The following is a 15,000-nucleotide window of genomic DNA, read 5'->3' on the forward strand; positions in this document are numbered from 1 at the left end:
AACCAAAACTATGCGCAACAATAATATTTTTATTGTTCGCTCCCTAAATAAACAACTTGTGGAACTCCAAGTTTTCTGAAAACTCTTGAGATTCTTTCCACAGTATTATGTCTCGCAGAGACACGGAGTGAAAAAAATGGCAACGCAACTAAAAAAATTTTTTTTGCTTGACGAAGAAAAAATCATAAAAACAAAGAAACGAACTAAAAATGGAGTAGGATTTGCAATTTTTTGCAAAGAAGCTATTGAAATTGTCAAAAAGCTGCCAACTAATTATGAACAAAATTTTAAGGTTGAGATTACCATTGGAATGCAAAAGTTTTTCCATATCACTTTCTATCAGTGCTATCACTAGTTCTCGAACGTGCTATTTTTGATTAACTTTTTCCAATTGTTCGGGTTCAGCTTCTCATTGATGGTGGTCAATATGGTTTCATTACAATACGAAGTACGGTTAGCCAACTCATCGAGTATCTGGATCTTGTTTACAAGGCTCATGATCAGAACATACCATGCCTTGCCATATACTTGGATATACAGGAGGCTTTGGATACCGTTCCTCATGATGTTGGGCGGATGGCAAATGGCAAATGAACATTTGCCAAATTGAACAAATTGGCAAATGTTGGGCTCGATTTGATTTTATCACACTAATTTGTTCTTACATTTCCAATCGGAAGCAGTGTGTCAAAATAAATCAAACATATTCGAACAGTATTCCTAATACTTATGCTGTTCCCCAGGGGTGTGTACTCGGCCCCCACTTTTTCATTCTTTTTATGAATGACTCACCTCTCAACAAACTCCATGGCTCATATTTTTTATTTGCTGACGACTTTAAAAAGGTCTTAAATTTCATCCTGCAAAATGCAAGATTCTGCCATTATTCTTTATCAGATGAATTAATTCGGGGGAAGTGGTCTTACCAACTGTGGACTCCATTCAAGACCTGGGCCTATATGTTTGCAAAAGCCTGTCTTGGAATACTCATATTCAGGATAAGCTAGCGACATGCAACAAAATATTCTACTTTCTAAAAAAGCATATTCCATTTTCCACACATGTACGTTGAAAAAAGATGATTCATCAAAGTATCTTGCTTTCCGTTATACTATATGGGTATCCTGCCTGGAATGCATCAATATCCTCTCTAAGATCACTCGAAAGTTTCCAGAAAAAGGTTTTACAACGGATTCTTCCGTCATTAGATTATGTTTCAGCTCTTCAGTCGCTGGATATGCTACTGATCTGTTTCCACCTCATCAAAATAGATCTCATATTCCTGTGGAAAATCCAACACAATCAAATAGACATCACAAGATGCCATTCTCCCAACAACAGACTCGCTCTCAAGCTCGCTTTCTATTCCAGCCACTCAAAAAATTCAACAGTGATGCGAATTTCTATATGAAATCAACAAGCGCAGCAGACGAGTTTCTACAACGAATCATTGTTTCCTTTGACATGCCGTTTACATCTTACAAATATGCACTCCACAAGCAACTTCCTAAAGTCATCAATACCAATTTCAATTCTACTGTGTCATTTACATTCTTCATAAAATATTACTGTAACCTCTGTCGTTGAATAGCTAATCCTATATAATTTTTGTTTCATATCATTTGTTTTTATATACTCCTTTGTACTTCCCAAAGGTGAATTGAGTCTTTTACTACTACTACTGCTACTACTACTACTACTACTACTAATACTACTACTGCGGCTACTACTACCACTATTACTACTACTACTACTACTACTACTACTACTACTACTACTACTACTACTACTACTACTACTACTACTACTACTACTACTACTACTACTACTACTACGACTACTACTACTACTACCACTACTACTACTACTACTACTACTACTACTACTACTACTACTACTACTACTACTACTACTACTACTACTACCACTACTACTACTACCACTACTACTACTACTACTACTACTACTACTACTACTACTACTACTACTACTACTACTACTACTACTACTACTACTACTACTACTACTACTACTACTACTACTACTACTACTACTACTACTACTACTACTACTACTACTACTACTACTACTACTACTACTACTACTACTACTACTACTACTACTACTACTACTACTACTACTACTACTACTACTACTACTACTACTACTACTACTACTACTACTACTACTACTACTACTACTACTACTACTACTACTACTACTACTACTACTACTACTACTACTACTACTACTACTACTACTACTACTACTACTATTACTCTTACTACAATGTACCACCTAGATACCACAAAAATAAAATTTTGTCGAAATTTTTGATAAGTATCTCACATAAACATTTGTCGACAAGCGATCGAAAGTAATCAAATGCGACGATTGTGAAATTGGCCGACTTTGCCAGTCCTTCATGTGCCAACAATTTGAAAAGAACATCCGCACTAATGGGTTTGACCTATTATATTCTGGGAATAACGAGACAAACGATAATCTAGGAGTCAAGCCTTGACCGTTTGTTCACGAATTTTGTTAAAACATTGTTTTGCTTTTGAAACAGTGAAATATGACATAACTGAGATCACTTACCCGTTTTGCTACTCTGGAAACAATAACCCTATCAAATCAAGAAAAAGACTTCTTCCATAGCGTTAGAAATGTTCTTAATTGTCGAAAATTAATGAAAAAAAAATTTGAATGCCTTCTAGCTAGGAAACTTTAGCTGCTTTAATCCATTCAAAAATCCCTGTGAATTTTGATGTTCCAAAACTTTATAGCAGTTGTCATAGACCGGTTCCAACCATTAACAAATGTCAACAAAAGAAACAATTGGATAACTGCCTGATTAAAGAATTTAAAGTCCAAGTGTAATTTATGTAGGAAAACATGGATAAAGACAAAATAAGATTCTGATAAAGTTTAGTGTTTTCGGTTTGGGAACGCATGCACTCAACAAATAGGCGTATCCAAAAATTATATGATGCTAACATGTTCGAAAACTGTGAGAAGACACAAAAAAAACCATCAAATTATTCAAGAGACTTATTTTTAAAAACAGAAACGAGCATCAAAAAATGAAAACAGAAACAGAAGAGACAGAAGTGTGGGAAATGTCAAAAAACTTGGAGGTTTCTAACAAACACTGCTTCAGCTGCTAAAAGTAGACCCCCAAAATTTTCAAATAATCAAAACCCTAAGTGCGGGCAACCAGTAGATCGGTCAATATATCTGACAGAAACAAACATCGCTGAATGGAGGGCGAAATTAAACGCCTTAAATTGTTGGCTTCTCATTTTTTAGATTTAATATTTAATAATTTCCCATGACGTTTGCCACAATCAAAGCACCTTTCATCACTCATCTAACTAATCATTCGTTCAAAAATCAGCAAAATCCGATAGAATTCATGACCATTGTGTTTCCGCATCAAAAACAAGGATCAGTAACAGATGTAGACAACTATCGGCACATTTCCATCCTACTGTTAATGAAAAAAATTTTTGAAAATGTTATGTTCATCAAATGCAGTGGTTTTCTAGAAAAATTTAATATTTTATTTGAGAATAGTTTTGCTCCCTTCTAAGTGCTCAAAAGTCGATGCGGTGGCCAGCGTTGGTGAAACTATTCGCAAGGAAAAATTGATATAGAATAATAACACGGCTGTTTTTACTTAGATCTACGAAAAGTTTTCAACTTTCGATACTGTGAATAGAGGACAAATTCTTTTAAGAAAAGTGGAAGATCTAAGTTTTGATGATCTAGGTTTGGAATGGTGTAAATCCTACCTATTGGACAGAACTTAGTGTGTATTATAGAATAACCTTTTCTCTAAGATGGATGCGTTTGAATATGGCGTTCCTCAATTTTGGGTCTCAAGACTCTTCTCGTTTTTTACCAGATTTGAAGGTTTAGCGGACGTTTGTAGACATTACACACCGTACCTGTTTGCTGAGGAAACTTGCCTGATCTTCCAACACAACCATCTTGTGGATAAATAAACAAAGGGATAACATCCATTGTCGGATGGTCACATTCTTACAAGATGGAAGTCAACCATGCAAAAAGTTTTTGTCTAATCTTTTGTGAGAGAAATAGCAAGCAACAACATGGAGACTGCCTTCTAGAAATGTGATCATTGTTTCAAACACTTAGGAACAATTATTGACTCTCACTTAACATTCGAAAAGCACATAAACTTTGTTTTCACAAAACTTCAAAGTTCTTTTCTATTTTGGCTCTGGTAAGGAAGTCATCCAACCATCCCTCATTCTGTTCCTCAGAAGTACTGTTGTCTAAGTTTTTGATTGTTGATTTTTGATATACGGATGAACCACACTCGGTTGTCTACAAAAAAACAAGAAATTGCTGCAGAAATTTTTTTGAATATATTTCATCGAAAAAACTTTGAGATTTCATCTTCAAAACTTCATTCAAATTCGGGTTTTGAAGCGTTACTGAGTTGTACTTGAAACATTTATTCAAGTTTAGCCTGAAATGTTAAAAAAGGCTCAAGATATTAAAGAAAGGAATGAGATGATGATTTTGGATTGTAATCATAGCTACAGGACACGTTCCAAAACAGTACAGCTTGCTACTTGAAATCTACGATGAGTAAACTGTTAATGATGACGCTTGAATAGAGGGATCGGATTTTAAGGTTTTTTCTGTTGCCAAAAGAATTCCTATTATTATTCCTAATTTCAAACAGGTTGCGTATGAAAAGAGAGTTCTTCAAGGTTCGGTGAAAGGACTTCTCTTATTTTTACTTTAATTTAATGTTTTTTTGGATGCATGTAGATAGTATCCACTGTACCTGTTTGCTGACTTGCTTGATTTTCCTACACAGCTTTTTTGTGAATGAAAAAACAAAGGGGTAACATCCTTTGTCGGATGGTACACTCTTACAAGCTGAAAATCAACCCAGCAAAAAGATTTTGTCTAATCTTAATTGAGAAAAAATAGTAAGCGACAATATGGAGACTACCTTTTAGATAACTGTCATCGTTTGAAACACTTAGGAAAAATTTTCGAATCTCACCTAACATTCGAAGAGCACATGAGGTTTGTTTGCACAAAACTTCAAAAATTCAATTCCATTCTGGCTCGATTCAGGAAGTCATGCAACCATAAAACCCTCATTTTGTTTCTTAGAAGTACCAATGTCCCGGTCTTCGAGTGTTGATTTTTGATTTACGGATGAACCACACTATATTGTCTACAAAAAATCAAGAAATTGCAACAGAAAATTTTTCGAATATATTTCATCAAAAAAAACCTTAAGATTTAATCTTCAAAACTTCATTCAAATTCGTGTTATGAAGCGTTACTGAGTTGTATTTGAAACATTTACTCAAGTTTAGCCTGGAATGTTAAGAAAGGCTCAAGAAATTAAAGAAAGGAATGAGATGCTGATTGTGGATTGTAATCATAGCTACATGACACGTTTCAAAACAGCACAGCTTGCTACTCCAAAATCTATGAAGAGTAAACTGTTAATGATGTCGTTTGAAAAGAGGGATCGACTTTTAGGAAATTTTCTGTTGCCAAAAGAATTTCTGACAAATGCTGAAAAAATGAGTTCGCGTAAAGATCAGAATCTTGTCAACTGCTTCCAACATAGTTTGATATTGCAGAACAGTGTAATCAAAGAACTTTCGTTCAAGTAACCTGTTTCCTTTTTTTCGGTGCGTTTCATAAAGATACGAGAGGATCGTCAGATGTCCGCTCTTGCTATTTGTTCAAACGGGTTTTTTGCCTAGACAATTTCCGCCGATCGATATCTTCACCGTAGATGGTTTTGAGTGCTATTATGAGAAACCCGACCAGCGTAGAAAGTAGAGTTGAAAGAATTGATTTTTAATATTTGATTTTTATAGAGAGTTATGTGGTTTAATTTATTGTGAATAGTAGACGGATATCGATTTTTTAATTCACACCTTCCCCATTTTTGTCAATTTTGTTTAATTCAAAATTTGTTAAAAATGTAAACAACAATGCTACTGGATATACTAAAAAAACAAAAAGTGGTTTGAATTTCGTTTTCTCCACAGAGTTATTGACATTTAAAGTTTTGTGAACTTCTGACTGATTTCCGTTGTTTCTTTTCACATTTTCCGTTTTTTAATACTTTTTTTGCCAATTTTGTGAAAAATATGTTAAAGTTGGGTACGATAGTGTTGTTGGTTTCACCTCTAAAATTGAGGATATATTTCAACTGTTTGATCTAATTTCTTTTACAAAATTTTTGCTATTTATTTGGAACTCTTCTAGTGTTGATGGGAAGTCTTCCCCTCTCAACCCTCAGATTTTTTTTTGACCATTGTCACGCAGACGTGAAAAGTGGCTCTGACGAATTATAGTCTTGAACTTTTGCGAATGGTCCCAAGGAGTTGAAACGAGAAAATTATTTTCGATTTCATTTGCAAAAATTCCCAAAAAATCTAATCATGGCCAATTTTTTGTTTGGATCATCTGATGATTGCAAATTTTTGTATTTTTTAATCGATTCAGATTTTTACCAGCTCACTCGGGTCAGAAATTGCTGTAGAAATTGATAAATAGTTGTTGAAGAATCGCCATTGATAAAAATCTCGGAGATCAAAAACGGAGTTTAAAGCTGGTAGTTTTTTCATTAGATTGATGCTAGATCCTGCTAGATGAACGTTTGCTAACAAAAATTTTTCTAATTTCTGTAGCTTTGGAGGTATAACATCAAAATTACTCCAACTTAAGACCGATGCACATCGAAAGTTAAGGCGAGGATTTCGTACTGAGGATTTTTTATTATCGCCGTTAGTCTTCACACAAAAAATAACCGTAGATTTTTAAGCCACCATTTCAGTTTCATAGTTTCAACCAATTTAGCTAGTTTTCAACAATAGCTAGTTTTTAGTCCTTTTGAAAAAGAGTGCTTTGATTGGCAAACAATTTTTCCCGCATAGCTGGATTAGTCTCTCGAATTCTCCTGAAACACTTTTTGGATTGAGCTGTTGTTCCAAGTTGTGTTAACTGAATCATCTTTTTTAACAATTGAAATAAATCTTTTTTTCATAAAGCAAAGTTCATAAAACGAAGCAATTTTGTAATTGAACGACACAAGTTTTTTAAACTGTGGTGAACAGACTATAAACGGGCCTATTTGAAAGTTCATATTTAGAACTGGTAGGCTTATTTGGTTTTCTGCAGAACAAAAACAAATTTGAAAACATCACAGAGAAATAATGATTACTTTTGAAAGATTAGTCGGTTGTTCTTTTAGCGTTTGCAACTGATTTCTTTGCTGTTTCGCTGTACACACTTTATCAATGTTGTTTTTTGTAAGCTACTTTAAACAATTGATCTGACAGATTGCCGAAAACATCAAAGAAAGATTGCCAAAATGGATAAATAAAATAGAATATACAAAGTTGACTGAACGATTGGGGGAAATTAAACGCCTTAAATTGTCGGTTTCTCATGTTGTAGATCCAAAAATTAATAATTTTTGAAGATGTTTGCCGCATTCCTTGTACGTCTCATCACTGATCTAAATAATCAGTCGTTCAACAATCAACAATATACGATAGATTTCAGGGTTTTTGGTTTTCGGCTTCAAAAACAAGGATCAAGAACAGATTTAAACAACTCATGGCACTTTTCCACCCTATTGTCAGTGAGTAAAATTTTTGAAAAAGTTATGTTCAGGAAATACAGTGGGTTTCAAAAGAAATTCAATATTCTGTATGAAAAACATTTTGGCTCCGATCTAAGCGTTCAACAGTCGACACGGCAGCCAGCGTTGTGGAAACTACCCGCAAATAAAAACTGAAAAAGAGTAATTATACGGCTGTTTTTTTAGTTCTACAGATTCTTTCAATTTTCGACACTGTGAATAGAGAAGTTCTTTTGAGAAAACTGGAAGAACTTAGTTTCTATGTTCCAGGTTTGCAATGGTGTAAATTCTACATGTCGGATTGAACACAGAGTGTATTATGGAAAAAAAATTTCAAACAGGTTGCGTATGAAAAGAGAGTTCTTCAAGGTTCGGTGAAAGGACTTCTCTTATTTTTACTTTAATTTAATGTTTTTTGGACGCTTGTAGATAGTATCCACTGTACCTGTTTGCTGACAAAACTTGCTTGATTTTCCTACACAGCTTTTTTGTGAACGAAAAAACAAAGGGGTAACATCCTTTGTCGGATGGTACATTCTTACAAGCTGAAAATCAACCCAGCAAAAAGATTTTGCCTAATCTTGTTTGAGAAAAAATAGTAAGCGACAACATGGAGACTACCTTTTAGATAACTGTCATCGTTTGAAACACTTAGGAAAAATTTTCGAATCTCACCTAACATTCGAAGAGCACATGAGGTTTGTTTGCACAAAACTTCAAAAATTCAATTCCATTCTGGCTCGATTCAGGAAGTCATGCAACCATAAAACCCTCATTTTGTTTCTTAGAAGTACCAATGTCCCGGTCTTCGAGTGTTGATTTTTGATTTACGGATGAAACACACTATGTTGTCTACAAAAAATCAAGAAACTGCAACAGAAAATTTTTCGAATATATTTCATCAAAAAAAACCTTAAGATTTAATCATCAAAACTTCATTCAAATTCGTGTTTTGAAGCGTTACTGAGTTGTATTTGAAACATTTACTCAAGTTTAGCTTGGAATGTTAAGAAAGGCTCAAGAAATCAAAGAAAGGAATGAGATGCTGATTGTGGATTGTAATCATAGCTACATGACACGTTTCAAAACAGCACAGCTTGCTACTCCAAAATCTATGAAGAGTAAACTGTTAATGATGTCGTTTGAAAAGAGGGATCGACTTTTAGGGAATTTTCTGTTGCCAAAAGAATTTCTGACAAATGCTGAAAAAATGAGTTCGCGTAAAGATCAGAATCTTGTCAACTGTTTCCAACATAGTTTGATATTGCAGAACAGTGTAATCAAAGAACTTTTGTTCAAGTCACCTGTTTCCTTTTTTCGGAGCGTTTCATAAAGATACGAGAGGATTGTCAAATGTCCGCTCTTGTTATTTGTTACCACTTTATTGGGGAGGAACTATATACTCAAACGGTCTTTTTTTGTTCACAAAAATTTTGACAATGGATATTTTCACCGTAGATGGTTGTGTGTGCTATCATGAGGAAGCCTGTCCAGCGTAGAATTTGGAATTAAGAGGATTTTTTTAATTTTGATCTTTAAAGAGAGTTAGAGAATTTTATGAACGGTAGACTGATGTCCGTTTTTTAATCACATTTTTCTCTCTTCGACAAAAATTTTTGTCAATTTTGCTAAAAGTAAGTTAAAATTGTTAATAATAATGCTACTGAATATACTAAATTTTTTTTTCGTTTTTTTAATAGAATTTTCGAGGTTTAAACGTTTGTGAACTTTTGACCGTTTTTCGCTGTTTCTGTTCACATTTTCCGTAATTTTATGCGGTTTTTTTTGCTGAAAAATTGTTTTGGTTTGTAGCAATAATGTTGCTGGTCTTATCTCTAAAATTGAGAGTATATTTCAATTGTTTGATCTAATTTGTTTGAAAAAAAATTTGCTAATTATTTGGAAGTCTTCTAGTTTTATTGGAAAGTCTTTCCTCTGAATCGTGAGATTTTTTTCTGACCATTGTCACGCAAACTTGAATTGGCGCTCTGACGAATTATATTCTTGAACCTTTGTGAATGGTCCATAATAGTGAAACATGAAAGCGTTTTTCAAATTACTTTGCAATAGATCCCCCAATTTCCAATCATCGCCAATTTTTTGTGTGGATCATCTGATCGTTGCCAATGATGATCCACCAACTCACTCCGGGCAGAAACTGCTGAAGAAGTTGATAAGAAGTTCTTGAAGAAATATCATTGATAAAAGTCTCGGAAATCAAAAACCAATGTTAAATCCGGTAGCTTTTTCATTAGGTTAAAACTGGACCCTGCTAGATAAACGTTTGCTAACAAAAATTTTGTAACCTCTGTAGCTTTGGAGATCATATCATCAACAACTATGACGTATGACTCCAATATTAGATCGATGCAGTTCAAAATTTTGAACTGTATCGATCTAATATTGGAGTCATACGTCATAGTGAAGGCAAGGTTTTTGTGCTAAGGATTGCTCAATATCGTAGTTAGTCTTCACACAATAAATAACCGTAGGTTTTTCTGCCACCATTTCAGTTTCACAGTTTCAACCAATTTTATGGGAGCAAAAAAAAGTGCCAACAGCTAATTTTCAGTCTTTAGAAAAAGAGTGCTTTGATAGACAAACAATTTTTCCCGCATAGCTGGATTAGTCTTTCCTATTCTCCTGAAACACTTTTTGAATTGAGATATTGTTCCAAGTTGTGTTAACAACTGATTGAATCATCTTTTTTAACAATTGAAATAAGAAATTTTGTTTCATAAAACGAAGTTCATAAAACGAAGCAATCTTGTAGTTCAAAGACACAAGCTGTTTAAGCTGTGGTGAACAGACTATAAACGGGCCTATTTGAAAGTTCATATTCAGAACTGGTAGGCTTACTCGATTTTCTGCAGAACGAAAACAAATTTAAAAACATCACAGAGAAATAATGATTTCCTTTCAAAGATTAGTCGGTTATTCTTTAAGCATTTGTACATAATTTCTTTGCTCTTCCACTGTAAACCCATTCTTCGTATTGCTTTTTTTACGCTATGTTAAAAAATTCTTCTGACAGATTGCAAAAACATCAATGATCTCAAGAACTGGATTGAAAAACTGACAAATACCAGTACTCAACAAAAACATTAGTATTCAAAATCTTAATGAGGGCCTAAATATTCTTGAACGCAAGCAAGTTTTCTCTAAGAGTTCGATTTATCAGTTAGAAAAAAGACTTTTATCCATTGAATGATACCAGAATCGACTATTTTCCTAATTTTCATCCACTTGGATATCCCGGGGATCGGTAATGTACAGCAACAAAGTCTTTTTTAACCAAAGAAGTTTCTCAAGGTAAGCCTCACTGCTGATGAAATTTCTATAGCGCATGCTTTAAAGCAAGGAAAAACGGCCCCGTTATTGTACATTTATTGTATTTGCGGCAAAGTGATGTGATTTTGTAGAAGGCGTCTTGTTTTTAGAGTTTCAAAAATTTGGTGAGTCAGCCATTTTTCATTCACGAAAGGCTTGCAAAAACAGACGCTGAAATTGAAAAAAAGCACTTGAAATGAATATTTAAAATAGAACAGACAAACTTGAATGAATTGAGGGGGAAATTAAACGCTTTAAAATGTCGGCTTCTCATGGTGTAGAGCTAATATTTAATAACTTCTCAAGACGTTTGCCGCAATCCTTGCACGTCTCATCACTGATCTAATTAATCAGTCGTTCAACAATCAACAATATCCGATAGATTTCAGGGCCTTTGGGTTATGTTCATGAAAATCAGGGAGTTCTAAAAAAATAATATTCTGTAAGAAAAACAATTTGGATCGATCTCAGCCTTCAACAGTCGACGCAGTGGCCAGCGTTGTTGAAATTATCCGCACGGAAAAAATGAAAGAGAAAAATTATAGGGCTGTTTTTTTGGATCTACACAAAGCTTTCATCTTTCAATACAGTAAGTATAGAAATTCTTTTGAAAAAACTGGAAGACTTTGATATCTATGGTCCAGGTTTGAAATGGTGTAAACTCTACCTACCGGATAAAACACAGTGTGCATTATGCAATAAATTTTCCTCTAAAGAGGTTGCGTCTTAGCAGGGAGTTCCTCAAGGCTCGGTCTAAGGACTTTTCTTCTTTTAACAAACTTGAATGTTTTAGTGGACGCTTGTAGACAGTACACACCGTACATTTTTGCTGATGAATACCCGTTTGCTGATAACATCCATTTTTGGACTACTACTTTCATACAAGCTGGAAATCAACCACGCAAAAAAGTAGCAAGCGACAACATGGAAACAGGCTTTAGGATAACTGTCATCGTTATCAAATTCGTTTCTAATTTGGCTCGGAAGGGAAGTCACTCAACCAAAAAACCCTCACTTTGTTTCTTAGAAGAAATTTTGTCCCAGTCTTTGAGTATTGAATTTTGACTTACTAGGCTGTCAACAAAAAATTGAGAGAAAATTCTTCAAACAAATTTCTTCAAAAAACCTGATGACTCAATATTCAAGACTTCTTTAAAATTCAAGTTCCTAAGCGTTACTGAGATTTACTTGAAAAGCCCGACGTTTGAACTTTTGTCAACTTTTGACTGTATTTCTTTTTTTCTGTTCACATTTTCCGTATTTTTATTCAATTTAATGTCAAGTTTGCTATAAGTATGTTAAAGTTGGTAAAAATAGTGTTGTTGGTTTTACATCTAGAATTGAGAATATATTTCAACCGTTTGACCTAATTTTTTTGGACAAAATATCTATTAAACTTGTCAAATTTCAGCCTTTTTTCCATCAAAAATGGCTCAAAAAAGGCTTTTGTAGTTCACTTTCTTTAAACTTAAGCTTTAACACACCTCAAAACTGCTGAAAAAGTTTTGGTTTACTCGAAAGCATTCTAGTTTTAGTTGTTGATACTTCAAGAGTGAACTTGAATTAAACATTTGCCGGTTATTCGCTAAATTAGCTCTTTAATTTTGCAAAATGCATCTTTTATATTTGGTAGATCAACTTTTTGTCAAATAAGCCATATCCATAGAATGCGGAACAATAGGATGTTTTCAATAGACAAATAGAAATAGCTAGGCTGGTTTCGGTCTAAGCGTTGTTTCTTAAAGTGCAGGAAATCTGATAGAAATCAGTCAATGTTTTTTAAAACATTTTTGTTCTCCCCTTTTTTATGATAATTAGGAAAGGAAACGTTAAGGTTACACTAGGGCAGAACTAAATTCAAAATGTACTGATGATAGGTAAAACCAGCTTCCTAGAGAGTTTCAAGGGAATCTATTTATTTTTTTTTAATCGAAAGCTTATGTTTGTTTTGACTTTTAAAAATCCATATTTTTAAAATGAAACGTGGGTTATTGAACTTTGCTACTTTCTTCTCTTTTTTTGTCACCTTCTAGATCACAGCCAGCAAAAACAGGTCACATTGGTTACAAATTGAATAAAAATTAGTAAATACTGTGGTTTTACGTTTCATGTAGCGGTTTTTCTGTTGCGATACCACCAGTTTTTGTACAAAATTTGCAATTTTTCGACGTTTTCCTGTCATTAAGGATCTTTTTACGCTATTATTGACTGTTCAGGTGTCAAATTTTGGGTTTTTAAAAGGAAAGCACAGCAGAACACATCGGGATTTGGTGAATTGATTACTATTTCAAATTTTTCGACTCCGTCTTCCAAAAAAATTTATTGGATTTTTTTGGTCGTTAATTGTCGTTCTTTTTGTAGTCGTTTGAAAAATTCTGGAAATTTTCAGCTCTTAGCGTCTTCATGTTGATGATTAAAGGAACATATCTAAAGGCTTGGGTTAATTGCTACTGTTTGTAATGACTTCGAAATCAAATGTCTTAAAAAGTGTACAGATTTATTTTCAATTTCACATTTTGCTGCTTTTATGCCTTATTCATACCTACTCTCAACAAATTATTAAGACTGCATATCAATGGCGATGAAAAAAATGCACAATTGAACATGTGGCATTTTTGGTGCTTTGCTTATTGTTCTAAGTGCCTCGCTACCGGCTTTTAGGAAAAGGAAATAATTTTTTTTTATTTCTGTCTTTTTTCGACATTCCTTTCAGAGGCGAGTGAGAAATACTAGCGGCAGATTGGAGGAACTATTTGATGATATCATTTGATTGCTAAATCTTTTCACGAATTTGAATAAAATGTTTTTTGAAATTATATAAGATGTATTCTTTAAATCTGTTTCTGTCTACATGTTAATTATTCCTCTTAACTGCAACTTGCATATCGTATCATTGTTGGTGAAAAAAGGCATATTTAAACATAGCTAAGGTTTTTAGTGCGACGGTTATTGTTTTTACGCCTTCAAAACCACATTTTTTCAAAGTAAATATTTATTTTTTCTTTTTCTATCTGTCGTTCTAGCGTGACCTGTTTTGACTAATGGCAGTTCTTAACGCATTTATTGAAAAACCCCTCTTTAGTGATTTTGGTTGCCATGTAGTTCTTTAATGCCTTCGAAATTAGTTGCTTTTTGATCTTCTCACTTTCGTTTTTTTTTTAAAAAAAAATTAGTTACCCGGTCTCATTATTCAGTGGTCACATATCTCAAATTGATTTTCAAAAAAGGCGCAGTTGACTATATACAAATTTTTAAAGAAAAGATTGTGGTTTTAACTGCTTCGACGCCGTTTTCTTGCAAAAATTAACGGAATAATTGTTTTTCGTCTGAATTTGTTGTTTATTTGTAGACCTACGACATAATCTGGAAACTGGCTGGTCTCAATGTGTTTATATTTTAGTAGGAGTAAAAAACCTATTTAACTATTTCAATTGATATCTAATGGATTTCATTAAGTCATTTGCTTTTGGAGAAGACCAACATTTCTTTTTATCTTTCTTTTTGTTCTTTTTGTCTGCTTGTTACCGAGTCTCATGAAAGGTTGGTCCCATGTTTTTTTTTCAGCAAAAAAACAGGCTAGTTTGTTTTATTTTGGTTTTATTTGAATCTATTTTGATTTTATTATTTTCTTTCGAAAATTAGACATTGAGTTTTGGATGTTATATTTTCTTACTTTCACCAAATTTTTTAAATTTCCTGTAGTTTTTCTCCTTTTGAGTCTCGTTGAAATTTTGAGAAACAAGAACTGAATTGAATTGAATTCTTCTCACCTATATGATAAAACGACTCCTTTTATTGTCTTGTCTCGTAGTCCTATTAATGACAAGTCTTATCGGCCCACTAATGGGGCCTTAATTCCTTTAATAAGTGATTTGATTTAGAGGGATTTTTTAAAATTCATACGCTAGTTATTTTTGTCGAATAAGTGAGAGTTTTTGAGTTTTCTATCTCTTCCTCATTAGGCCAAACTTATGGATATGCGGGGCAGGAACCTTATGTGCGAACGC

The 15,000-nt window shown here is 33.7% G+C and overlaps 2 protein-coding genes across 2 annotated transcripts in view; one reads left to right on the forward strand and one right to left on the reverse strand.

Moving 5' to 3' along the window:
- Positions 1-15,000, reverse strand: part of LOC142350648 (uncharacterized) — a 626,363-nt gene that overhangs the window by 53,966 nt on the left and 557,397 nt on the right. The gene's annotated exons all lie outside the window — the stretch shown is intronic.
- LOC142341676 (splicing factor 3B subunit 2-like) overlaps positions 1-15,000 on the forward strand; it is a 542,910-nt gene that overhangs the window by 23,901 nt on the left and 504,009 nt on the right. The gene's annotated exons all lie outside the window — the stretch shown is intronic.

Source organism: Convolutriloba macropyga, chromosome 1 (assembly GCF_964194025.1).
Source record: "Convolutriloba macropyga chromosome 1, txConMacr16.3, whole genome shotgun sequence".
Taxonomy (NCBI): domain Eukaryota; kingdom Metazoa; phylum Xenacoelomorpha; order Acoela; family Convolutidae; genus Convolutriloba; species Convolutriloba macropyga.